The sequence below is a fragment of the Syngnathus scovelli genome, chromosome 17 (genome assembly GCF_024217435.2).
Source record: "Syngnathus scovelli strain Florida chromosome 17, RoL_Ssco_1.2, whole genome shotgun sequence".
In the NCBI taxonomy this organism is placed as follows: Eukaryota; Metazoa; Chordata; class Actinopteri; order Syngnathiformes; family Syngnathidae; genus Syngnathus; species Syngnathus scovelli.
This window is the reverse complement of record NC_090863.1, coordinates 7,733,179-7,759,349: the sequence shown is the minus strand read 5'-3', so window position 1 is coordinate 7,759,349 and position 26,171 is coordinate 7,733,179. Positions and strand designations below refer to the sequence as shown.

The 26,171-nt window shown below is 41.3% G+C and overlaps 2 long non-coding RNA genes across 6 annotated transcripts; one reads left to right on the top strand and one right to left on the bottom strand.

The window, feature by feature from the left end:
- Positions 1-857: 857 nt before the first annotated feature.
- On the bottom strand, positions 858-20,412 carry LOC125984976 (uncharacterized). 5 transcript variants are annotated; one of them, XR_007487174.2, is made up of 4 exons: positions 20,255-20,412; positions 13,480-13,567; positions 6,997-7,580; positions 858-1,117 (listed from the first exon to the last, which is right to left on the bottom strand). It is a non-coding gene; the product is annotated as an uncharacterized lncRNA (long non-coding RNA). The 5 variants fall into 5 exon arrangements; XR_007487173.1 differs by lacking the exon at positions 20,255-20,412 and adding an exon at positions 15,339-15,566; XR_007487175.2 differs by lacking the exon at positions 20,255-20,412 and adding an exon at positions 14,698-14,908.
- On the top strand, positions 9,571-24,896 carry LOC125984979 (uncharacterized). The gene is made up of 3 exons (XR_007487180.1): positions 9,571-9,872; positions 23,375-23,476; positions 24,763-24,896. It is a non-coding gene; the product is annotated as an uncharacterized lncRNA (long non-coding RNA).
- The last annotated feature ends 1,275 nt before the right edge of the window (positions 24,897-26,171 follow it).

Here is a 26,171-nt window from a genome sequence, read left to right as displayed (position 1 = left end):
AACCAAAACGTTTTTATTGCCTATTGGTCATTTTACAAAGACAACAATATGATCTTTTCACTGTTTGAGTTAAACACTGGGTTTTGACTTTGTGTGACAATTTAACGAAAGAAAAGGGAATCAAATATAGCATGGCTGTTTGAAAAGACAGCTATAGGGACTTATTAGGATATGAAGGAGACCAAGATGGAGTGTGTGTCAAAAGATGTGGTTGCCATAGAGACTTGGCAAGATGCCACGGAGAGGCAGGGACAATTTGCATTTATTCTGATCTATTCTTTTCACTTACACACCTCCTCTTGTGTCTCACCGCTTAACACTATTATTTCTCTTTTTTTCTTCAACTAATCGATCCTGACAAGTACACCCACCATTTTTGTTTAACATTTTTTAGGACAGTTTTTTTTTTATTAAAAAAAAGAAAACCTCAGTAAAATGATTAGAAGAGGAGGAAAAGAATAGCATTAGCCCACTTGTCTAAATAACTGCAAATTATAGGTAGACCTATTAACACCTTTTTGCTCTAATAGTCACTTTTACAAAAATTGACCTACTTTTTGGATCATTATTGTTTTTAATTGTAATTATATTTCTGATGGGTATGGATTTACAAAATATATTTAAAATAAGAAACATTTTTTATTTATGTAATAGAATATGACAGATATTTATTTTGGCATGCAAAAAAAAGACAATTCCTTCAAATTAATTCCACTGATATGGATACATCACTGCTTAATGTTTCTATTCTGCTTACTATATATATACAATATTAATTGTTCATATTTAGAAACACTTAATAGAATTGCGTTATTTTTTTTACATGAATTGTGAACAAACTTCCTGCAGCATAATAGTCAAATCAATTGAATTTTTATTGATAGGTTTTTATACAAGATACATGTTTTAATGGAAAATCAATGAAGTCAATTCTTCAACATAAAGTTAAATGAAAGTAATAGTAAGTCACAATTCATTAGAAAAATATAAAGTTGACACAGTTAGGTACACCTGTATTATTTGCAGTGTATTTCATCTCTATTCTAAATAGCAGGATAACAATATAATGGGTCCACAACCATAACTAGGAATCCCTTTTCTTTTCCGGTATCACATTCTGCAAAAAGACACAAAGAGAGAAAGAGGATATGAGTGAGGGAAAAAATACAGCAAAAATCATCATTGCTTGACCGTTTTCGAAATGAATATTATGTGTGTGTGTGTGTGTGTGTGTGTGTCCCATCACAGCACTGACACAGCACTTTTAGTCTAAAATACCAGAAAAACAAGGTGCCTAGTTACAGAAAGGACACCTTTGTCTTGACTTGGAATGCATCTGACTATGAGTCCACGTTAAGTCACCCTTGACCCTTACGTGTGGAGTGCCAAGAAAATTCCTAGTCACCGGGAAGCCGCCCAATCACACCCGAGGGAAATGACACGCCCACACAGACAGGGTAACAATCTGCTTTTGCACCATCACCGTACGGCAAGGAAAAAACCCGGCTAGTAAAGAAGCCTTTTATGGTTCAGAGTTACGTTATATAATAAAACGATATTTTTCACAGGATGGCGAGTGACGAATGTCGTTATGGCTGAATAGAATCCCTGGATAGATGCAATTCTTGAGACATGAAGCAATTATGAGAGGCCTCAGGACTCTCCAGAGCTCTTCTACTGCCCACTCTGTCCCGACCAGTGCTTAATGTATGCCCTGTTGTAGTCCACACATAGCGGCTTGCAGACTGTATAACATTGATCGCCAGCCTTAACATTAGGAACACCTCCAGAGCAGAAAATACACTATTTTATAACCACAAATTCGATGAAATTAGCACATTTGTGTCATCTAAAACATGGCCACTTTATTTTCTCCCCAATTATTAAAGTCGTAATGCTGTGATGTGGATCTTCACACCATCACACAGAGTTGATTAGAATATTTTGCTCTAAGCACTTTTGATTACAATGCGGCGCAGTTCTGCTTCATACAAACCCCAAGCAGTGTATACAGAAGAATTTACGAGACGTCGAGAGTGAGATGTGTAAAGGTTAGATCGTGACGAGATAAAGTGAAGTCCGGGTAATGTAACTGCTCGGAGACAATAAGAATAATGTGTGTGAGAAATGTGGACATGGTCAGTGGAGGTAGATTGACTATTTATAAGCATGACTTATTTTATTTACAAACATGCGCAAAATCATCGACTACTGCTCTTGCGTGCGTTCTTAAATCAATCTGACAATGTCAGCCAATGTAAAAAAAGTTATAATATAATGTTAAGGAGTATTTAAGAATTATTTGGTTTACTATTAAATACCAATACAACTGGAAGAGTTGCAGTGGTTTCAGAATGTGATGCTGATTCTCTTCTCTTTACACACACACACTCACACGCACATACAGACACACACACACACATTTATGCTGATATTGTGCGTGCAACAAAGACGTCTTGGCGGCCCCCTCATTATAAATACATGTCATTGGATCACAGCTCATCTGAATCCCTGAGTCTGCTGCGCTCTAAGTGGCCGTGACTGAGCCCTGAATGGGTGGCCGAGTGACAGCTACACCAAAAGAGCCAACCGTGTGTGTGTGTGTGTGTGTGTGTGTGTGTGTGTGTGTGTGTATAGTGTCGTAGTGCCCCCCACTTCACCCAGGCTATGGGAATGAAATCTTCCCAGCAGGACACGGGTGAGGTCTGACTGTGTGTTATACACACACATAAAGGCTAAGCAGACACTTTATTAGGTACAGTGTTTCCCTTACTACGTCATTTGAGCGCGCTTTATATTGAGCATTTTTAAGCAATGGTTTTTAATGGCGTTTCACTTTTCACAATATTTCAAATTTTGAGTCACACGGCTTCATTGTTTGTAATTGTCTTTCTTTCTGCAGCCCAGCGACAATATATGCATGTTAGTATTTTATGGTTGCTGTTTCGTGTTAAGCAGATGTTGTCCAAATGTCTATAATTACCATAATATCTATGCTAATTTTCATTAGTCTGTCTAGCCTACGGCGTCGGCTAGCTTAATGCAAACATATTGTCGGCCGCATAGCATAGTACTAGCCCGAATCACATTTGAATGCTTTTGGAAAACAAGAAATAACAATATTATATATTTTTTTAATGATTTCTATATCTACAGTACAGTATATTTTATTAGCTTATTTTTTTTTGGTGCCAAGTTAGCATTGCAAGTGAGAATCTTTATAAAGATATATAAAGTTTCAATTCAAAATGAAAAATACATTTGCAGATTTTAACATTTTGAAAGGGTCTGAAACATATTTATATGTTTTTTTTTTATACATCAGCTACATACGTGTACAGAGAGTGTGAAGGGAACCTCATTGTGGCTTTTTGCCAAGTTGAAGATTGAAATGATGAGTCGTGTTTGTGCGAGGGAAATGTAGGACAAAAAGTTTCTTGCCACCTCAACAACAAAGTAGACGATGGAACAATGTGTGTGTCTTAAAAGAGCTCACGCTATCTCATTTTGCAGGCAAAAAGTGTCGCTATCCCAGCGGAACCACAAACCAGGCCACAGTATCGTTCTTTGCTTTGCCTCCTTTCTCGTTTCCGTATTAGAGTCAAGGATTGCATCTTTATGCAGGTACGACAAAGTTCACTCTCCTTTTACTCCAACCTTGGAAGTACAACGATTTGACTCAACTTGAAATCAGCATTTGTGCATAGTCAGGTATTTTAGGTAAAAAAAAATCTGACAAAGCTAAAACATTTCAAAACTTTTCCCACGAGTAATTGTCCTAAATGTGTCTGAGGGTTGACTTTTTTGACGCCATAATTCCAAAAAGTAATTTGTCACAAACACATCAATGCTCATCAGCAAAAGTAGGGCACGACTAAAAATACAGCTCTAATAACGCTGTGCTGCATGGAACGTGCTTTTTTTTTTTTTTGTAAAAGATCTGAGCTTACATCCCCAAAAAAGAAGCATCACAATGAGGAAAATTGTGAAATGGAGAATAATGGAAAGCCTGCCGGGGAAAACGAGAGAATGAGGGACAAAGAGAGATTTGAGCCTTAAAAAAAAAAAAAAAGTGTCAATGCCGAAGCCTCCTTTAGGCATGAGTGCAAAACAATGAGGCCCCGTGGTGTGCGAATGGTCGGGGAAACACGCATACAAACATGCCGGCGCGCACACACACATGCATGCACACACACACACCCCACTGAGCCCGACCGAGCCTGTGCTAGTGAGACAGGTCTATGGGTCTATTGAGGGAGCTGTCCCTTTCTGTCGAGCTAATGAAGCCTGCAGCCGCAAGCATAAAGAGAGCACAGAGGTATAGCCGTGCATTCGCTTCTTCATCTATTCACTTCCTTCCTTTAGCGCCGGTAGGCCTCGCTCAAAAATGAACCCAGGAAGCTGGACGTGCGGACAACTTTAGTTAGAAAGCAACACGGCATTATAAACGCATGTCAAAATACGATCTCACTTTTCCAACCCTATCAGCCAGACCGAGCGAACAATAGCTGCCTATTAAACCGGGGCGGCCGCTTCATTAGCATGCTGCGAGGCCCAGACGACAAGCAAACAACCAGACAACCTCTTCAACTGGCCTTGACCCTTGAACTCTAGGGTCCTCATTCACCTGCTACAACAGCAGTCTCGCCCGTTCTATTCTGTTCTGTTTTGGCGGCATTTCCCACGCTCCTCACATTCCCAGTTTATCACAGTCACTTCAGACATTATGGAGATTTGCCTTGTGTCTCTTTGTGTCTCGTTGTCTGACATTTGACATCCCGCCGTATTGACTGCACCTGACGATCTATATTCTCGTTAACTTTAAGTATATAGTGACAGGACACAAGAAAAACTGGTTGCGATTTCACTGAAAACGGAATTTTGAGGGGGCAGTTACCCCATGACGACAATGTGCAAAACGTTCCAAATAATCACGAAAATGCTTCAAATGACTTGTCTCATTCTATAGTGAGTCTTCCACTTCCTACCCACAATCCTTTTCACCTCCCCGTGCTGTTTGTACTCCATTTTGGTACACATGAAGGGTAAACTCGTGTCAGCCTTTGCTTTCTTCTTCCTGATCGTTTGCGATTGGTCGGAAGCAGCAGCTCATTGGACGAATCCCAAGTGATGCGGCCAGCCTGAACCTAGGAGGAGTGTTATTTTCAGACGTGGCTTTAGAGCATCTTCCTGCTTCTCTTGCATGGATGAAAAAAAAACCAACTCTGGTGCCTTGCAGCATATGGACGCCCTTTGCCGCTTTATGCAAATGAGCGAGATGCAGACGCATGTTCGCAAACGCAGACAAACGACCCGGCACCCTCCCTCCATCACCCAGCCTCTCATTAATGGTCTACTAAAACCAGACACCCCCCCTCCTTCTCCGAAAAGCGCCCCCCACTCCATCCTCTGCTCCCCCACACCAGTCTACTCTCTCTCAAACCAGACACCCCAAAATGTGAACCCCCCCTCACCCCCACCTCTCACATTCTCCTGCCACCAGACATGTGATTCGCGTGACGGCCATTTTGCCTCCAAACTGTACCGCACAGCAGCTGTCTGGATGGGCGAATGCAAATAGGGGCGACCCCCGTCGTGTGAATTAATGAGCCTGGAAATACGAATCTTCCAATCCAGCGTCGACATTTTATCAGTCATCGCCGCTTTCTAGCCTGCAATTTAACTTCCAGCGATGGTTCCAAGCTACAATTTCTCCCTGAAAGCGCCCTATCTATACGTTTCCACGCACAAGCCCCTTTCCCCCCACCAGCAAGCTCACGATGTGTTCACTGCCATGGTAACCAGACAGCCATATGCATGAAAATGAGACTTTTGTGGTCTGTCTGCCTGGAGTTTGTTGAAGCCATTCTTAATTAGAGTGTGTGCTTGTCTGAGCTACCTTTTATTTGCGTAATGCTTTCACCTGTGCTTTATACAGCTCCGAAAAAAAAAAAATGACGAGAGCACTGCAAAATGATCTGTTTATGCCGGCAAATGCCATGACAACAACTCTTCATAGTTACGCAAAGAAAGGGAATGTATATTATTGACTATATTTGTGATTGTCATAATACAGGTTCCCTCTGGTGCTACTTATCATTAAATTAAATGTTCAAATTGATCTGTTAAAAAAACAAAATCCAGTACAGTACATTTTGAAACGCAGTTCAGTTGTATTTAACTTTATTGTAGACTACATTTTCATTTAATCTTTTAAAATACTTTGTTTTTCTGTAATACATGTGATTTTTTTTATTTTAAAAAAATAAGCACAGATGGTTAAGTGTGGTTGTGGTAATTTAAGTACAATTTTCACTTCACTTGTGTGCAATACATTTGAATCAAATAATGATACATCATTTAAGCGCGGTGTTATTTTAATTTAATAATTTGTGTGTGTGTGTGTGTGTGTGTGTGTGCGTGCGCCAACGGACATGACAGAGAACTGTCTGATTAAAAAAAGAAAATGCTTTAATCTTTTCTCCAGTTCCATTTGCATGCAAACACACACACACACACACACACACACACACACACACACGCACACACCATATGGCACACGAGGACGGCCGCAGCCTTAATCTCACAATAACCGAAAAGCGACCAAAACAACATGGCTGAAAACAAACACTAACTGCTGTGATTACGCTTACGAAAAAAAAAAAAATCACCTGCCTCCTTCCTCCTTGTTGTCGTTATGCATTCATCGCAATTATCGCCACGGCCCAGTAACAACTTGGAAGGTTATGCAAATGCAATTAGCCCCCCATTTGCATGCGACGACGACTAAAGCGACGCACAGATGGCAGAGCGCCGAGGACGCGCCCGCCATCTTTGGCAGTGGGAAAGTCTGGTGGCCATTTTATCTGAAGCTCTGCCCATCTGGATGGCAAACACACACACACACACAAATCCCTGCGTGGTGATGCGGTTATGACGAAGGCAGTCGTTTGTGATTGCAGTGTTATTTAGAATGAGATGGTAAAAAGTACTTACCACTCGATTGAGAGGAAGATATGCCTTCTCTGTCTTTTTGTCAAATGGTTGCAGAAATAAACAGCTGGGGATGGAAAGATGTCAAAAGTCCTGTATTGGTTTTGAATTAAAGTGGGGAAAAAGATGAAGAAAAAACAGGCTCCCTCTTGCCAGTGCTTCGGCAGTGTATCGGAATCATTTGGGTGAGGAGAGAAATCCCCTTTAGCAAAACCACACACAGCCAAGTGAAGACGGGGTCCGGTCCAGCTGAGAGGGGCCGCAAAGGGCCCGTCCTTTGGAGGCCCGCAGGCCCCTGAGGCCACAAAGAAGCAGAGGAAAGCCTACTTGGAAGCGAGCATGCTTGGTATTGATTTCTCCCGCTGAGGTGCTTTTAGCCTTCAGGGACCTTCTCCATCCTTCTCTGCCCACTCACTAGCTTCCCGCTCAGGCTTCATGGGCTGAGCTGGACCTCTGGATGGAGGTGCGGACCACAGAAGGAGACAAGGAAGAGCCCATGGCAATGATGATGAGCTGCACCGGGGTCTCGGAGTTCAGTCATCTACACGGATTCATCCAGCCTTGCAACCACCCACCCATGTTTCCATCTAGAAAAAAAAAAGGGAGTGTTTTACAAAATCTCACCTTTGGCATTCAGCATCCCTCCGTTCAATGCAAATGCAAATGCAAACAGTAACACTTTGATTAAAAATATGTGGGAAGAAAACGCCAACTTGCTCTTTTGTAACCTGCCCCAAGGCGCCCACCGCTGCACACAAACAAATAAAACTGAGCTCTGCGTGCTCTTTGAAAAACACTCGGCTCGTAGTGGAGCCATTTACAATAAGACTAGAATACCACAATAGAATCAAATACAACTTGTTGCAGGAATAATACAGTACAAATTTGTTGAACAGCTTTCTGCTTATCATTATTTTACTATAAAGTGATTTAAGTCCATGCTGAATTTTCCTGTTCCAATACAAAGGTGAAATGCTTTGTTTTGCTGATGGGACATAAAATTGCAGTAAAAAGGAACAAGTTGCGGCAAATAGTACTCTGCCGCACCAAAGGGGGGCGTACGTGAGCCGATGGGTAATTAATGCTGCCCCATTTGTTGCTTGTAGAGGTAGACGAGACGACAGCTGTCACAAACTAAGCACAGATTTTGCACCATGGTGCTAAAAGTGAAGTGAAGGAGGCATTTTGGGGATTTGATGACGTCAGTGATGATAGAAGTGATTGCATCTGAGCTTCATGAGATGCTGTCCAAAATGAAAGAAAAGTTGCCCTAAATGAAAGGAAAATGGAGAATTTTACAAGAAAGTAACGGAGCTTTTTCTTCATCTATAAATAAAGGTAAGACCAAAAACTGTGTGCGTGCGTAGAATGAAGACTAAGCTACGCTTTTGGGTTTATGTATTTGTAAAACTGGCTCTGAAGGAGTCAGTGCCTCAAACTATGCACGCCACTGGTCCACACATGAGTGTTAACTCCCCATCCCTTCACACACACACAATACCCCCCCCCCTCCCCCTCCGCAACACACACACGCAGACAAACCAACATAAGAGCTGCAGTAGGGACAATGTTGGTTCAGGGCAGCCCTCCTCCGCCAAGCAAAAAAAGAATGGAGACACATTATCAAGTTGAGAGGAACGGGGGTGTGCAAGGGGGAGGGAGGGAGGGAGGGATTGGTGGTGCCGTGACCCGTGGCTTTGGACTTGAACAAAACAGAGTTGTGTCCACGAACACAATCGCACGATAGCCTTGAATAATTACATGCTTGCACAAATTGACGAGGTTTGTGTCCAACACTTTAAATTATAAGAAGTTCATGCAAAATATTTACCGATATTTGTGCTCATTTAAATAGTGATCTAAATTTGGGCTGAGTCATTTTGAAAAATAATCTGATAGTCATTTCATTCTCAGGGCATTAAGTGGACTATTCTGGTCATGGAGCACAATAATAATAAATAATATTCCAAGCAGCCCAAAGAGAAAGATCAATTGAGGGAGCTCCTCAAAATCGGAATTGATCAGTTGTGAAAAGTACACAGAGTTCCAGAATGGACAAAAGTAAGGTGGGTCCAAGAAACCAGTGACAAAAACACTACAATAGTGTTATTCAACACCAAAACATAATGAGCCACATTTTTTTCATATTCAAGACATGTAAGCTTGTGTGGCTGCGTAGTTAGCAAGAAGCGAACTCATTGTGCTGACGCAAAAGACTACAAACTGAAGGAAGAGCAACGAACCACAGCAAAATGAGAGGAGAGACAATTAGTGTGGGGGGGAACTGTCAGACAGAAGAAATAGATTAGGAGCTTTATAAACGTGCGCTGGAATATCCAGGAAATGGAGCAGGCGAGCGTGCAGGGGGGCCGCTTTGAGAAGTAACAAATGTCTGTCTTTGCTTGTCCGTCTGCATCCTGAGTGACACTTTAGCATGTTGGCGGGCGCAGCGGGGCAGCTTGGCTCTGATGCTGACAAACGATCCCTGCAACTTCCATCTATTTCCTTCCCCCCGTTGCATCTCAGCTGCACCTCCGACTCTCATCTGTTTGCAGCCACATTGAATCATGCCCCAATGATCGCCTGGCCTCTCTTTGTTTTTGTCAAAACCTTTTCTTCCTCTCGCCGTTGGTGATCAGTGGATGCTTCAAGATGTTCTGAATGTATCAACATGGGGGCGAATAGTAACATGATCAAAACTGGGCTTTAAAAATGAACTGGGGGACAAAACAGGAATCATTTAGGGAATATATTGCACTGGGAAATAACTTACTCAGCGCTAATGCCTTTTTTTTTTTTTTTTTTTTAGGAAACCGCCTAAACCAGCCATGCACATTAAAGTGTGTGCTCTTGCTAAGCCTACGAAAAGTTCAGCAAAGGTAAGTGGTCAAGACATCCTTCCAACATGGCTGACAATATTCCTTCTGCATCACTAATTTTTCTTTAGCAAGAAAACTAGCTAGCTACTGAGCTACTTCAAAGTCCTTTTTGATAAGATGGTAGACTGCACCAAAATGTTTAGTTTGTGATCTGCAGTACACCCCACAAAGTTTGATGGATTTTTGTTGTTGTGGTGCTAGATAATAAGCAAACAAATGGAATGAAAGCGCAACCTCCCCAGCAGAGGCGAGTTCTATTATTTCGTAGTTTCTCTCAAACAGTCCCTTGAAGATCTGAGGAACAATGTGACCCCGTGAATATTTCCTCTCCCAAAATGAGCACAAACAAGACTCAAAGCGATGATGCCTGTCTTTCGGTCCACGTATCGTCATCTGCATTCTGGCTTGCTCAAACACTTCTCGCTTTCTTCGTGCACGCGTCGCTTTCAAAGGTGGTCCAAACAGCAGGACACACGCTCGGTTAACAAAGCTCATTAAGGGTCCATACGCTGTGCGCTAGCACTATGGCTGTCACGTATCCGCTCTCAATGTGCATGATGCTCCTCACAAAGTGTCTTTACAGAGCTAATTAGGAGGCTCTTCTACTCGATTTGAAACTCATCTGAATAGGAAGGAAGAAAATAATTACGAGGAGGAGCAAGGACAAAATACCGTGACTAGTTTCGTGTAGCGTTAGCTTCTTCATAAGTGTCGCTGCACCGAGATTGTTGCACCACGCACGGTTAGGAATGGGAGCAACAGCCTCTCCATGCCAAAAGAGCAGCTGCCGACATTTCTAAAAAGCTCCCGGTGAAGCTTTTAAAAAGACGTGCAATAATGGAAAGAGCAAATCCTTGTTTTTTCCTAAATGTGAGACTACTTAGTACCTGCGTGATGTTTTTGACCTTCTTTGCTTTTGTGCAGGCTAATTGTTTTCAGAGGAGCATAGCATGGAAATGATGAGTGTTGTCCTCGACTTAAAATGTCTTTCAGCTCCTCCCTCAAAAAAAAAAGACAGAAGGTCATGGCGTCACTCTTTTTCTTCTTTTTCAAATATATAATATACGTGTATATATATACAAATAAAATAAGCACATATATATAATAATGTAATGGTTCTAGGCATTATTTTTTTTTTTGTTTTGTCAAGTCCGCAGACACATTTTGAGTTCAAGTTGAAGTTATGACCTAATTGTTGTCTCGTCAGAACCTTCATGAAAAAGTGGGCCCGCAAGGCATTCTGGGGGGGGTATGGCAGGTGTCCCTATGTCACAGCGGCCCGGCTTGTTAATTTGCACAACTCGTACACACACGCTCCCCTGCGTGTGCGCATGAGTGTATATATCAGTGATGGGACTTGACCCTAGCGAGTTGCGGCAGTGTTTGCGCGTCTTGCTGGGCGTGGGAAAAAGACGGGACCCCTTTTCACAGCTGCTTCGGTTGAGGCCTAGACTGCTGGGGGGCCCCCCTCTTAGACCCCCTTACCCTTGTCCGACTAGACCCTCCACCCCCCCTCGCCTCCCCTTCAATCCTATTCACGCCGCGGCCTAGTGGCTTTCAAAAGCTGCCCCCCCCCCTTCACCCCTTCACCAACCCTTCATAAATACATCTTATTATTCAAGCCTTCGTTTGCATAGAGATTCCAAAGAGATCTCCACTTTGCTCGCGAGGCCTTTTTTGGGGTGAACAAGTGCAATTTTCAGTTTAGTAATCTCCTTGTGTTAATATTTGTCCAGAGCGCTGTGTGTACACTTTAAGAAGAATTTCAGATAATTCTGCTTTGATGGAAGGAAAGTTTAGCAAGCGCTTTGCTGGCTTGTATTCCATCTGCCACCGGCCATTGTACAGTACCTCAGCCACTCATACATAGGCACGGTGACACCCCCACCCATCCAGCCACCCCCACTCTCTGCAATGCATTACTGCAGAGATTTATCTGCCATCAGCCTGTATAATACGGAGGTTATAATTTACATCCACTTTAGAAAACAGCAGAGCGGGGCCCGTTCCTTGCATATGCTAATTGTGAGCTTGGGAAAAATCGGGGCAACTCAACTCCATCCTAAATTTGAATATCTGAGCTTTCTATTGAGCGTCAAGGTTGCGGAACCATGACGATTTGACCTTGGTGGTAATATGTAGGCTACTTTGTATTTAATGCTGGGGGTGAAGAGAGAAGCCTAAGTGGGGAGATGGAATGTTGCCTTCTGCGGGATTTAGTTGGAATCAAGTACAGCCGCCATTTTGAAGACGAGAAATAATTCTGCCAAATTTACGGAACGCTGACGCGTCGGTTAAATGCTTCGCCGTGGTTGAATTATGCATCGGCCGCGCACCTTTGTGCAAGCTTTGCTGACAATAACGAGGAGCCAAGGGGAGGTTGTCGTGTCGAGGCATTAAGGACGAAAAGGACAGAGCCACCCAAACGCTCTTTCCACATCAGCGGGTCCAAAACGGCGGCTTGAGCCCGACTCCAGCGCTCGCCTAACGGGATAAAGGAACCGCAGCAAAGATTACACGGCCACCTCCCCACCACCTACCACACTCTCTACCTGACAAATAGGATCATCGTGGTTAAAGGGATAAAACGCTGACTGCATGAGAATGGAAGAGGTGTGTGTGTGTGCAATGGCGGGCGGGCGAGTGGGCGGGGGGGGTAAAAAGATGTTAATACTTGAAAGGCAGAAACAAATGTTGGATGTTTCCATTGTTGTTTCGTCGACCACGAGAAACATTAGGTTTTCTGTTTTATCGTCGCCAGATTGACTAGATTTAATTAATCGGTCAAGAATAGACCTCCACCAAGGCAACAAAAAGTGGGATCATTGCTCATAAGTGTTCCATTGATCCCATTAGGATAATAAATAAATTATAAGCTCTTATTTTTTGTTTCAGTGCTAGGATAAAGCAAACATTGTTGCAGTCGCTCAGATATTGGATTATGACTTTGCTGTGAGACAAAGCAACATGTCTGCAGTTGGAGGTGGGCTGTGTGTGTGTGGGAGGGGGGGTTTGCATGAAGCAGATGATAACTGCCTGTTTATGCGTGTAAATATCACTTCGCCTATATAAGGAGAGATAGGCAGACACAGCCATCATTTTTTTTGTCAGCCATCTTTCATGTAGGTTTTTATCAAATTGTAGCTGTCTTTATTTTCCAAGCAGTCGTAGGCTTTATTTTTGGAAATTTTTCACATTTGATTAACTTAATTATAAGTTCAGCACTTTACATTTTATTCTTTCCTAAAATGGATGACAAAGCCACAGATTTGTTTGCATGATTGTTGTAATGTGATTATAATTTACTGGTTTATGTTTATGATACTTTTTGTTTGGAATAGGAAATGTTTGAAATGTTTGCCTCTCCCTGAGGCTATTTAATATTCGTGCATCACACGATCCAGTCCTAAACCAAGCTAAAATCAAAGTACTACTTTAAAAAAATACGGACCAGCAACTCCAGTATCAGTGGCTCAAGAAACACACATACGAGCGCAAACACACACACACCTAATCCTCCGAATAAGCCCGGAGCATCGTTCCATTTGACCTGCAGGTGCAAACTATAAAAGCGAGGCTCTAAATGACAACTGAAGCACACGTGTACCTGCAGGCTGACGGACGAGCTCCTCATCATGGCTGCCAGCCATCTGGCATCACAAGCCAACTTTACATCTGATGTCTTTGGTGTTGTCCTTTGAAAGAAACCAAAATGACAATATTAGAACACATGACGTAATGGGAAATGCAATAAATGGATTCTTTGCAGCATCCGGGCTCGTTGCTAAGCTACAAAAACAGCGACTAGTACAAGTTGATGCGTGTTCCATGTAAAACAATCACACAACCAGTCATGCTTGGGCCAAGCTCTCGTCTAACAATGCGCATCAAATACTGTCAGTCATGGTCTAAATAGAGCATGCTGGGACTTCAGGGATATTCAGTCATCTCCTAGGCTTGATGATTCCTCACTAAGAATAGATCAAACGGTATGCGTCGTCCTATTTTATTCTTCGCTGGCAAAAACAACCCACTCCATTGAATACGGTTCAAAAACAAGATATAATATGAAACGTCGTAACCGGTGGAAACACAAAATCCGACTTTGTGATGCATTCATATGTACGTACATCATATTGTACTTAATAAGACACAAGCACCCGTTGAGCAAACATATGGACAGTACAGGGGTCTGCTTTTGATGTTGCACTAGCGATATCAATTTCCCGTCATCCAGGGGAGCCATGTAAAAAGGTCAACTCTGTAGAAAATACTGAACTGATTTCCCATTTAAATGGATGGAAATGTCATGAATCTGCCATACTGTGCTTTTATGCTAGGTAGGAATATAATAGATGGTAATCAGGGATGGGGAACTGAAATGCTACATGTAGAACACATACTATCTAATGAAGTATATGGCAAAAGGATACAAAAAAAAAAACCTATTAATTTAATTTAAAATTTAATTAAAAATATGCTAAAATTGAACTACTCAAATATTTAGTCACCAAAATCCTATAGATCAGATATATTTAAATGAATGTTGTATTTGTCATCTTGTGACGACAGCATAGTGGCATAAACAAACATCTATGAAAGATGGAGGCTGCTGCCAACAACATCACGTGTCCCTCAAACGAGCCAATCACGTGGGACCTTCGAACACCTTCAACGTTTTCCCTCTCCTCTTATTATTACGCATTAAACGTCCATACGCTGACAAGTTCCAAGTCTCCCACGTGTGCGTAAACGCCGCCTTTTGTTTGCTAAAGGCAGATGATTAATGGCTTGAGTTAAGCCCTAAAAAACGCGCATGACGCACGGAATGGACCAAACCATCAGCAAGTGAAGCACCCAGTCTTCTTTTCTGGAGCGTATATAATCAGCATCCTTCTCATTTTCCTCGGTGGTGGCTTGAGCATCCTCTCAGCATCCATGCAGCGGATGCTGCCTTGAGCGAGTCCTCCGGTCCAGATACCCGTCGTGGGTTGGGGCGGGGGGGCGTTGCGAGGTGTTCGGCGTCAGTTGGTACTTTCGGTTCTCTAGCTTTATGAAATTAAAACTCATACAGCTAGATAACCAAAGACACAAACTAAGCCAGTCGTCTGTCTTAAAGAGGCCGCGCGCCGCACCTCCCAAAGCTGAGGAGAGCGCGTGGACGCGCACGCACGCATGAACGCACGTATGCACGCACGAGGGTGGTTCATCACGTTGCCGCGCTTAAATGGGCCACTCATTATTAGATATAATACCGCCTAATTGGAGAATCAATGTACGTATAGTAATCGACACTTTGAATCTTGAGTGGATTTTTTTTTTATCTTATTCCACACGCCGAGATGAATGTCGCTGTGGAACAAGATTTAAGATTCAAAGTGTTTTGAATACAATTGGAAAATATATCGTCATTGAATACAATTACCTCAATTCGTGCAATTAAAGTGTTTAAAAGTACACACTTACTTGCACGCCATCAGGACTACTACCGTCACCCCTCCTCACTGGAGTCAGTATCCAAAAGAAGAAAAAAAAATAAAAGCTCGCTTGAATAAAAGTCCGCTTTTTAAATGCCCCTAAAAAGGTGCATGTTTTGCGCCATAAAAAAAAGTGTGCAGCCAGTGTAAGGCAACTCCGAGTGGGCTGCAGCTTCTTGCAGAGTGCGACTGACAAGTGCAAAGAAGTGCACATGGGGAGCGCACACGCGTTAACTCCGCCTCACATCCAGGAAGGAAGGAGGGAGGGAGGGAGGGAGGGAGGGATGGGATGAAGGGAGGAGGGAATCAGAGAGAGAGAGAGAAAGAGAGAGCGAGAAAGGCGGGAATCTGCATGGAAACATTATAAGACGATATGAGAATGAATGTGTTTAATTCGCATGCATTTTTGTGCGTAAATGGTCTCGGTGGTCCTGCATGGTTTGCAGTGTTTTCATTTTTTAAGGGAGCTAGATTTGGAGACTTCATTAAATTCATATTTGGAGACTGTACTCAAGGAAATTAGAATTTGATTCAAGTTTTATTTTCGTTGTTATGCAGTTATTTGAATTCAAGCTTGCTATACATCCTACAAAATCATCAATGCGTCCAGATGAAAATAATCTGAATTTTAGTCACTGCAAAATTAAATGTTAGGTTTAAAAAATGAAAACGGCAATAGCAGTGTTCCGCTCTATTGTGAAGATACAATTCAAAATCGGGTGACCTAGTTCACGTTAGTTTGACCTATTTTGCACCTGTAAGTCTATTCTATGTTTTCTGCTAGTTTGTGCAATTTTAGCATTTGGGTGAAAATATGACTGACTTTGTTTTCTTCATCGATTATGTTCTCAAATACCTTAAAAATTAATTGGGATTCTATCATTTTATTCTGGTTGCTTCAATTATTTTTTTTAATAATGGTCTTACAAATTCTGCCCCGTAAACTTATGAACACAACTGTAAACATCCTCCCAATTTAATTGTTTTAAACCCACACAACTTTTTCAAACATTTGTATAACAATACAGGCAACTCTAAAATAGCCTACATTTTGAGTCTGACGCAAAACTGCGGTTAAAATGGCACCGAGCAGGTGCTTTTTGGTGCTCTGGTGGTACAGAAGATACAAAATCGTGCGCGCACACTCACACACCCCATCACACACACGCGCGCACGCGCCGACTGCATGCATGGGTGTCCTTATCTAGGAGTGATATTAAGATATGACTGATATTTGGACTGCATGACGATAACAATCACACACGCACACGCACAGACACACACACACACACACACACACACACCAGTTACTTGCAATTTCTGCACAAGTTCTAATCATACGTGTGTGCGTGTGGTTAGGCTATAAAGTACTGTTTGCGCGTATACGTGCGGGCGTGATGTGCAGATAAAAAAAAAAAAAAAAGCAGAGAGTAAGCTATACCTGCAGCAGGTTTCCAGACGAACCCTGCACCAGATAGCAGTTACATATCTGATTATGGTGCGCGTGGGCAATCTATTATATGACGAGGGTGCATGGATGTCGGGCCACGTGCATCTTGAATCTTTCGGATTCTACTCTGCATCATTTATAAGATCCAATCGGCTGCGCAAAGTGCAGCCGGGCCCCTTCCTGCATGCATGCTGTGTAAATATTCAAGTCACACGTTGACACAAACACGCTAAAAAAAAATATTGCGCGTGCACGAAGAGGATCGCCGGATAAATTACGCGCAAAACGACACCAATAACAACAATAGGCCTAATAAAAGATGGATGCATTTACACACTAAAGTGCTCATGATGGATTTTCCCACAAGCGTGTGGGCTAAGGAAAATAGGGTCCCCATCACCCCCCAACCCCAACTGAAAGGGGTGTGGCGTGGGAGGGGAGGGGGGGGGGGGAGAAGTCAAAATCAAGTTCAACAACGTGCTGGAGAGACATTTCCATGACAATCCAGTCTGGTCCCGCATCCAGCACCCCCACGCTGCACGCCAGAGTCTGGCGTCAGCCCTGCTACACTTTCCCAGGCTCACAACAATACCCCCCCACCCCCCTACCCCTGATGCCGGCGGGTCCTCCTCCACCTCCTCCTCCTTCTCCATCAATGCTTCTCAGACGAGCACATGGCCGCGCGTATGAGCCTCATTAAACAATCTCCACTTTGCTAATTAACATTCTGGAGTGGCTCAAGCTATACGCATGCATGCTTCTGGTTGTTAATTGCATTAGGCTACGCACAGGAATTGTATTATTGCGGTTAGTTCATTATTTAGCTGGCTGAAGTAGGCTACTGTATTTTTGAAAACATGCAGAAGATTTAGATGTTATGCTGCAGGACACACACACGCACACTTTTTTGTTTCAACAAAAAGCCAGTTTTAAATTGCTATTTTTAATCTTTAATATCTATTTTGGTTTATGCAAATGGTTTTTGTCTGAACCTAAAATCTCCTTTGCGAGGTTTCACCTGATCTACAAATATTCACGCGCTTGTATGTTGCTAAGCAAATTGTTCATGCATATTGAAAAGGTTGCAGGAAGGGAGGAGGGAGAGGGGGGAGGATCTCGCCGGCTCGGGGCCTGTTAAATTTGCCAAACAGGCCCCATATTGTACTGTATATGTGTTGAATAAACGAGCCGTAAAAATCATGCATGGTGTGTTAGATATGAAATAATAATAATGAAAAAAAATCACAACAATGCAGCTGAGGTGCCAAAAATAAAAAAGGAATTAGAGAGCAACATTTTCTACTAAGCCTTACAAAATAAGTGTAACTTTAACATCTTGTATTTTTACTCTCTATATATAACAGTGGATTCACCCCGTTTTAAAGCTTTCTTAATTGTCCCATTTCTTCAACAAATAAATGTATGCTTAACAAGAATTAGGATATGGTGTAGGCCTAGAAAATAGTCCACATAATCGTAATATTAAAAACATGTATGGTTTCCTTGTAATGAATGAACTGTAATGTTCTTTTCGTATCTGTTTCAATTTTCTATGTGAATAATACATGCTGCACTTTGAGACCTCATAATTTAAGACATTACCTAATGATATTTGGGTTATTTAAACCAAACTATGTATTTTCATAAAATGGTCCACATTGGCGAAAATCAAACAAATAAGCACATGGAAAAATACGCGACTTGATTGAGGATGCAGGCGACAGGACGAAACAGCGACATCCTTTGGTGATTAGGCTGAACTGCACAGTCGAAACTATTTCTTTTGACGAGCCCGAATGTTCTGACCAGTAAATTTGCATTTATGTGGGAACTTTAACGCAGTGATTTTGATGATATAACACATTTCACCGAATTTTAAATGTTGCAAGACAAACGATCGAATTTATAGTGAGGTGATTCAAACAAACTAAAAGATGCAACGTGTGCTGTCAACTGCTCAGACTATATTGTTAACGCATGCTTTCGTTAATGATGATGATGATGAAGAAAATTATTAGGATTATTATTATAACTAATATTATGTATAATAAACGTGTATCAAATTACTTTTATTTTTTTAAATGATCACATTCAAAATAATAAGAAAGTCATAATCCCTTTTACGTTATGGGTAACAATAAAACATATTTTTTCTGATAGAATTGCTAATGGTAAAATAAAACAAAACAAAACATAACGTTTCGTGCTTATTAATGTAATCTAAGGTACAAAGTGTTCTTGCATCAGGTAAATGACTTGAAAACGAATTCAACACGCCCTACTTAAAACACGTCATTGCCATTCGGCCAATCAGCAAGTCAAATGTGATTCATTATTATTTATTCGTATTTTAAAAATAAATATATATTTGGAAATGTGTGGCGAATATGGAACAGGCTACAATATACAGTATTTTAAAACTGGGACCAGAGTTGTTATGGTACAGTCGTATATTTTTTTGCATGTTTCATGAACACTCCTGGAAGAATTCGTGTTATTTTTTACAAATTTTTAAGATTGAGTCGGTAAGATTGATATACTGCTCAAATGTTATTTCTCTAACTGCCTAATTTGGACTGTGCGATCAACACTTGTTGAAGACGACTGATGACGTGTGCACAACGTAAAAGGTTGTTTCTTCATTTTTTCCGCATTTTCCAGCGGGCAAATTACGTTTTGTTTTATTTATCTCTTGTGTCTTTAGTATTTAAAACAGGTTTGCTATTTAAACAGGCTAATATGCTGGCGTTTTATTTGCAGCAACAAAATGTTACTTTAGATTAGGTTTTTATACTCTATGTTATTTTTGAACTTTTCAAAACACGCAATTCAAAATATAATTTTATAAATATATATTGTAATACAATTATTTATATTTATTATATGAAACAAATGACTTGATTCCCATGGAATAATATGAATAAACATTTCATATTATAATAGAAAAATGTAAATGGCAATTTGAGGTATTGTCCATACATTTAAACAAACCACATATCCAAACCACGTGTTCATGAATGAATGTACGAGATAACAAAACGAACAAACATAAGGTTGTCTGCACAACAACTTTAAAGGATGAGGTACGCCTTAAAGAAATCTCTTATAAGCTAATCCTCAAATAATTATTAAACAAAATACAGCTGGCTTGCTGGTATTTAATAATAATAATAATAATAATAATAATAGTACAAGCATTCTTTTCTTGAGACAGATTTAGACTGTAAATTTAAACACAAGCACATAACGTTCACAGAGTTCGTTGACATATCCCCCCCCCCCACACACACACCTTAAAGTAGCCTAAAAATAAACTCTCACACACACATGTGCACACACACGCACGTGTAAATCATATCTAATTATAAACGATCAAATACACATGTAATAAATGATCAAAATGTGTCAAACTAAACCTAATGTTACTGTAACGCGAGTGAGTGTGAAGTTCTTACCCAAAGAGTCCACGGCAGGAGTGCGCGTGTGAAAGTGGCGCCGTCCTCGTGCCTTCATTTGAGTCTGCCGGATTTTTATGCAAATGAGCCGTGACACCACCCGGGTGCCCCCCAGTGAATGCGGGGGCCAACGGAGGCCAACGGGGGCCCGCGTTCCCACGGGCCACATTCCGCCGCTCGCTCAAGTTCAACCTCAAAGCCGCCACCGCCCATTGGACAGAAGATCAGCCCCAAAAGGCGTGTGGCTGCACCATGGGAGGGAGATGGAAAATTCTGGTCCAGAAAGTAAAAACCCTGATACACTTTGGCTTTAGCCCCAGGTCTTTCTACTCACGCAGGTTGAGTAGATACACCAGTAGGTAAAGCCAAACCGAGGCAGTTTTATTTTTACTTTCTGGATCTGGATTTCCCAACCCTAGCTGGTTTGAACGATTTTTCCGATGCTGTGGACACTCTGCAGACCATAGCTTGTGCTGTTAGATGTCAAAGGTCCAGAACAACTTGATTTTGGAGTGATTTCAGATGCAAGCCATCTCTCATTTAAAATGGCTTTAAAAGTGACTGGTTATTTCTGAACATTGCTTAGACCAAGGCTTTTCAACTGGTTTAGTCCAAGGGGCCAACATTATAACCAAGAAGTAACTCAGGGTCTACTGCTTTGGCGGAATATTATTTTATCTTGCACCAAAGGAGGATAGACCTATACGGGCTAGTTATTTGCATCTGTATGTCTATTTTGGGAATCTCAGCTACATTTGACGTCATTCGGATGGGTGAATGATTAGCTGGAAAAAAAATCAAGTCTAAATTGACTTGAGGATTGAACCAACCACCTTCAAAGTTGAAGTCTATCGCTCCATAACCGATCCACGCCCCTTGTAACTTTGCCTGGGGAAGGGGGAACCGGTTCAAATTTGCTACACACCCAGGAAGACAGAAAAAGTTCTCAAAATTAGCAGGAAAATAAATCAAGTCTAAATAATAAATCAATTTTATTTTTTTAAATTATTTTCCATTTTCAATTTCACCTGCAATACGGCCACGGATCTCTAGATGCCCGCGGACCGCCGGTTGACAATCCCTAGCTTTGACCACAAAGCATTAACAGAGGAAATATATATATTTTTTATAAAGATGAAACTCACAATTATAACTGTAAAGTGTTGTGTGTGTTTTCCCACATACATGACATGCAAGTGACGTGTGTCTAGTCACAGTATAATTAGCTGGCTCGTTCCCAGACGACCGGTCCCACCTCCCTATGTTCCCGTGTTTGCGCTCCAATAAAATGGTGTCTGGCTGGCTGATCCCACGACCCCTGAGGGAGTTGAATCCCTCACTCATGATTTGGTGTTCATGATCACTGGCAACTTTACACCTAGTTTTTTTCTTCTCGAGTTGCCCTACTGCCTACTTTGTTGTGTACGTACAAACATCCAAAAATAGACTGCACCAATTTTAATTGTCCTGTAAAATTATCAATACAAGTAACTCTGCTTCATATTTTCCATCATGCCCTGGCCCGTTTACTTGACTTCAGTTCCATTAGTCGACAAAATTCTCCAGTCAAGTCGACCTACTGTTCACCCGTTTTACAAGCTTGTAATGTACTTTCACGAGCTTCCTTTTACAGACGTCCTCAGCCGCTCTTAAAGGCCGGAACATCACCGTAAAACGCCACACTTGCGTGTTTAAAGCCAAGCACAAAGCGAGCAAAGCCATCAGCGAGCTGGGGAAGCGGCTTATTAAGTCATGACAAGTAAAAGGGCCGGCCAGGCCAGAGGTTAGATGACCCCGTGAACTCCCCATGCGAGAAGCCGGAGTGTGCCGCTGACCAACTCGGCTGTTGATGGACTCTCGGGCAGTGCATCGGCTGACCTGAGAGGTCGTTTGCCGGGCAGCGGACGGATGTGTCTTTAACTAATCAGAATTGATCAGATGACCTTTGATGACATTTGGACTCAATGATGTTGGAGGTTCAAATTTAGACCAGACTAAGCAACTGGAATGATGGGTGCACAAGTGTGCACACCCTCTTGTAATGGACTTCGGAATTAACTAATACCATTTAAACCCATTTTAAATAGGAGTCACCTTTTTAACTGTGTCTGATTAACTCTAAGTTTAGCTGGGTTTTTTTTTTTGCTTTCCATCAGAAGTCTGAAGATTTAAGTCTGACGACCTCTGACCACTATTCGGAGCTGTCCATTATTTCCTCATCCAAGTACCCGCTGACTCAACAAAACGTGATGCTAGTTAAAAAAACGTGTATAAATATTGTATGGTGTGAGTACTTTTGCCACTTGTTGTAGTTACAAAGTATTCAAGTGTAAAATTATTTAGCTAGTGGGTTAGCTTTAGTTTGTCTGGGTAGATACTGATGCTCAGGGGGAGCCCTCAAGCCAGCACGCTCATTTTTCATCCATCCTTCTGGGCTCCTGACAAGTCTGGGAGAGGCTTTGCCTCCGTGTAAAGGCAGACAAGGCGGCTGACACCTCCGTATAGTGACGTTAATTATGGGCATCTGCTCAAACGACCCAGTCGAGAGGCCATAGGGGCCTGCTAGGGTCCTTGGCTGTTGTCATAGGGATGGCGGAGAACCGTTGGTGGTTTGGGGGGGCCAGACAGAGACCCCGTTATTCTCCTGAGGGGTGGCCAGACATGACCCCCCACGATTCACCCCATTTTGATTTGGGTGGGAAAGAGCGAGCGGCCAGCCAGGAAGAATTGACTTGACGTCATTTTAGGGGCATTATTTTATAGGCAGCAGGCCAAGATGAATGATCTAAACTCTGGTTGCTTATTTATTCTTACACAGCACACAAGTCAAAATCATTACGTCACTTATTTATTTATTTATTTAAAAAAAAAACTTATACAGATACTTAAAAAGAAGAGAATGGTATCTGAATTATTTAGATTATTTACAATTAAATTTTTAAAAATAAAAATCATTCAGTATAATTATCTTAATTTCAAAGTTTCATATAAGTGTCAAAATTCTATACTTTTTTCAACAGGCACACACCCGCTCCTCTATGCTTATGTTAATCACTGTCTGTGTTCTCTAATGCATTGTTGTGTTTTCCCACACTCCCTGTTTGCCGCATCTTTTGTCAGTGGGAGTAAAAGAAGATTGATGAATGGATGAGAGCTTGAGTGCGCAGGAGGGAAGGGCGTTATAACCTGAGGAGTCCACTGATGCCCCCTGCTGGACAGACTGTGAGTATTATCTCCCGACATTGAACAAAGAATAAATGAATTCCACATTATTATTACAGAGTATGTGATGTGGAATAAATGGTACATTTAAAACAATAGAACAAAAAATATATATGGCAAACTTTCAATAAACTAACAATAAACGCATCTCGGCAATTGAAAGCAAAAATGCACGGTATAATTTGCAATGGTGATTTTCTTCCACAAGATGGCGATATAACGCTATTATCAAAGCTACCCATGCGTCATCGCACAAGTTCCTTGGAGCTGACCTCCAGTCTTGCTTGAAATAGGGTTCAATATGTCAGGTAACCTCAAATCAATTATTTGATTTTTTTGTACAAACATAACGATGTGTGGCATGTGAGCAGTTACTTGACTTTTATTGTCTTTGTTCACATTTTTACTTTGTATGTAGGTTGTCCTTTATTCTATTCACATTTTTATATTTGTCTCCTGTCATTGCCATATCGTCATATTGCTTGATAAAAAATGTATGCCTGCTGAAACCCAATTACACTAACTGAGGCTGGACTGAGTCACATTACCGTTTAGTATCAGGAGGCTGCATGAGGCAATGTAAGCGAAACACACTCGGGCCAACTAGGGCGAGTCTCACCTGCAGCAAAAGGACCCGACAGCTCACCTAATTAATTCTTGCCTTCATTATGTTCGCCAATGATAGCATTAGGAAGGAGGACAAGTAGCATGACGTAATTAAACAAAAAGCGGATTCAAGTTTTATTGCGAAAACATTCTAAAATATGGCATTTGGAAAATGAGTTTCATTCAAAGGTAAATTATAACCCAAGTGGAAAATGTTTTTGTCTTTATTGGTAAGGTTACAATTATGTTAAAAATCAGTCATTTCAGACAGGTGTAAAACAGTGGAAGGATACTATTCCGTAAAATCAGTGGCAGAGCTAGAGGGGTGGCCACAGGGGCACTGCCCCCCTGAAATATACTTTCCTTCCTCCCTCATTTTTATACAATTACATTTCCCACCATCCCGCAACTCTCTAACACATTCTCATGGCATGCTTTTAACATATTTTCAAACACAGGAACACAAAATGAACCCATGACATTGAATTAGTCGTTGTAGCAAACCGAAATTGAGTCAGTAAAAAAGCTCAGCGACATGCAGTTTCTGTGGTGATGCTAATTAACATCAAATCTGCAGTGTGTGTGTTTGAGGAAGGGGTGACCATTTGCACAAAAGAAACAAATAGCCAAGAGCTTTGATAAAATCAGTTCTGTGTTTTTAAATCATTATTTTTTTTTAGGCATCTGCCACGCATAAGGTTGAAAAGGACCAAGATGGCTGAGTGGAACACCCAAATCACAGATGCTGCACAGGAGCTCATTAGACACACACACGCATGGAAATGCTCAGCCACACATGACCTGAATTTTAAGCACCAAGGTAAATCAGTTCATAATTGGGCATGAAAAAAGTGTGCGGGTGAGGAGCTGTTGTCTGTTATTTTGCAAAAACGAATTTTGGCTTAGGGGCCCTTCAACTGACCCATTTTTAGTGAGGTTCACTTCTGGGCCATTTGGGCAGGTTCTGGCTGTCTGACTTTTTTTGGGAACGTCGCATTTTAAGTATTGACAGGTTTGCCGCTGTTGAATTCTGTTTTCTGAACAAGGCTGGTAGAAAAGTCTTCACCTGAAAAGGCTGCCAATGAATCTGACCAAAATGTTGACAGTCCTTTCTGGATATAAATGGAAAAATTGCAAAAAGGTGAGACTTAAAGTCTGTAAAGATCTGTAGCTGTCAGATGACATGTCATTAGGCTAACACTTGGAGGCTACAAAAAGAATCAACAAAGCTTTGAGGAGTGCAGACTTTCTTCTAGAGTGCAATTTCAACATTTTCAGCAAATCTGTGGCTTTGGAATTTTTTTTTTTTTTGTTCTCTAGTAGTTAGGGATCAATTTGACATTGCGACAACAAGAGGAAAGTGGATAAAAGCTCATTTAAGTCAGATATGCTGCTGCACATAAATAGATATACCAGGGTTGTTAGTATGAGTCGTTAGCATGGCTCCCTCTAGTGTTATGTTTAACTACTACAACTGCACAGTTCAGTTGTGTTTAACTTTAGATATACAAGATGAAAACTAAACCATAAACCTTAAATAGATCATTAACTATTGTGTAAATAATTATAAAATTAGAAGTGCATAGGCCATTTTCATATGCTGCAAATATGCTACATTAGAGGTGCATAGACCATTAAATAATGAAAATGATTTCCAAGCGGGCCTAATGTGAACTAATGCCACGGTTATTCACAGCGAAACTAATGGGATATTAGAGTCCTTATGGGTAAATGAATTTTTAATAATTGTATTATTCATTTATCAGTTTTCTACCTTAGCGTGACTGCCCGATGGTGACAAAAAACAGAGAAGCAAATAAATATTTCTAGATAATTTTCTCCTAATTTACTCTTGTTTTTTTCTAGCACATCAGCTTTTCTTAATAGAAATAGTAATTATATTAATATTGTAATATGTACTATATCAATGTATTTAAAAATATTTATGAATTAGCTGACTGATGTTTGGTCAACATTAATGGTGGGTGGTTAGCAACACGTCTCCCACACTTCCTCCATTACTGGCCGGCCCACTCTGTCTCCCAGACAAAATCCATTTTATGTGGTTAACTTACTAGCTTGTTTGATC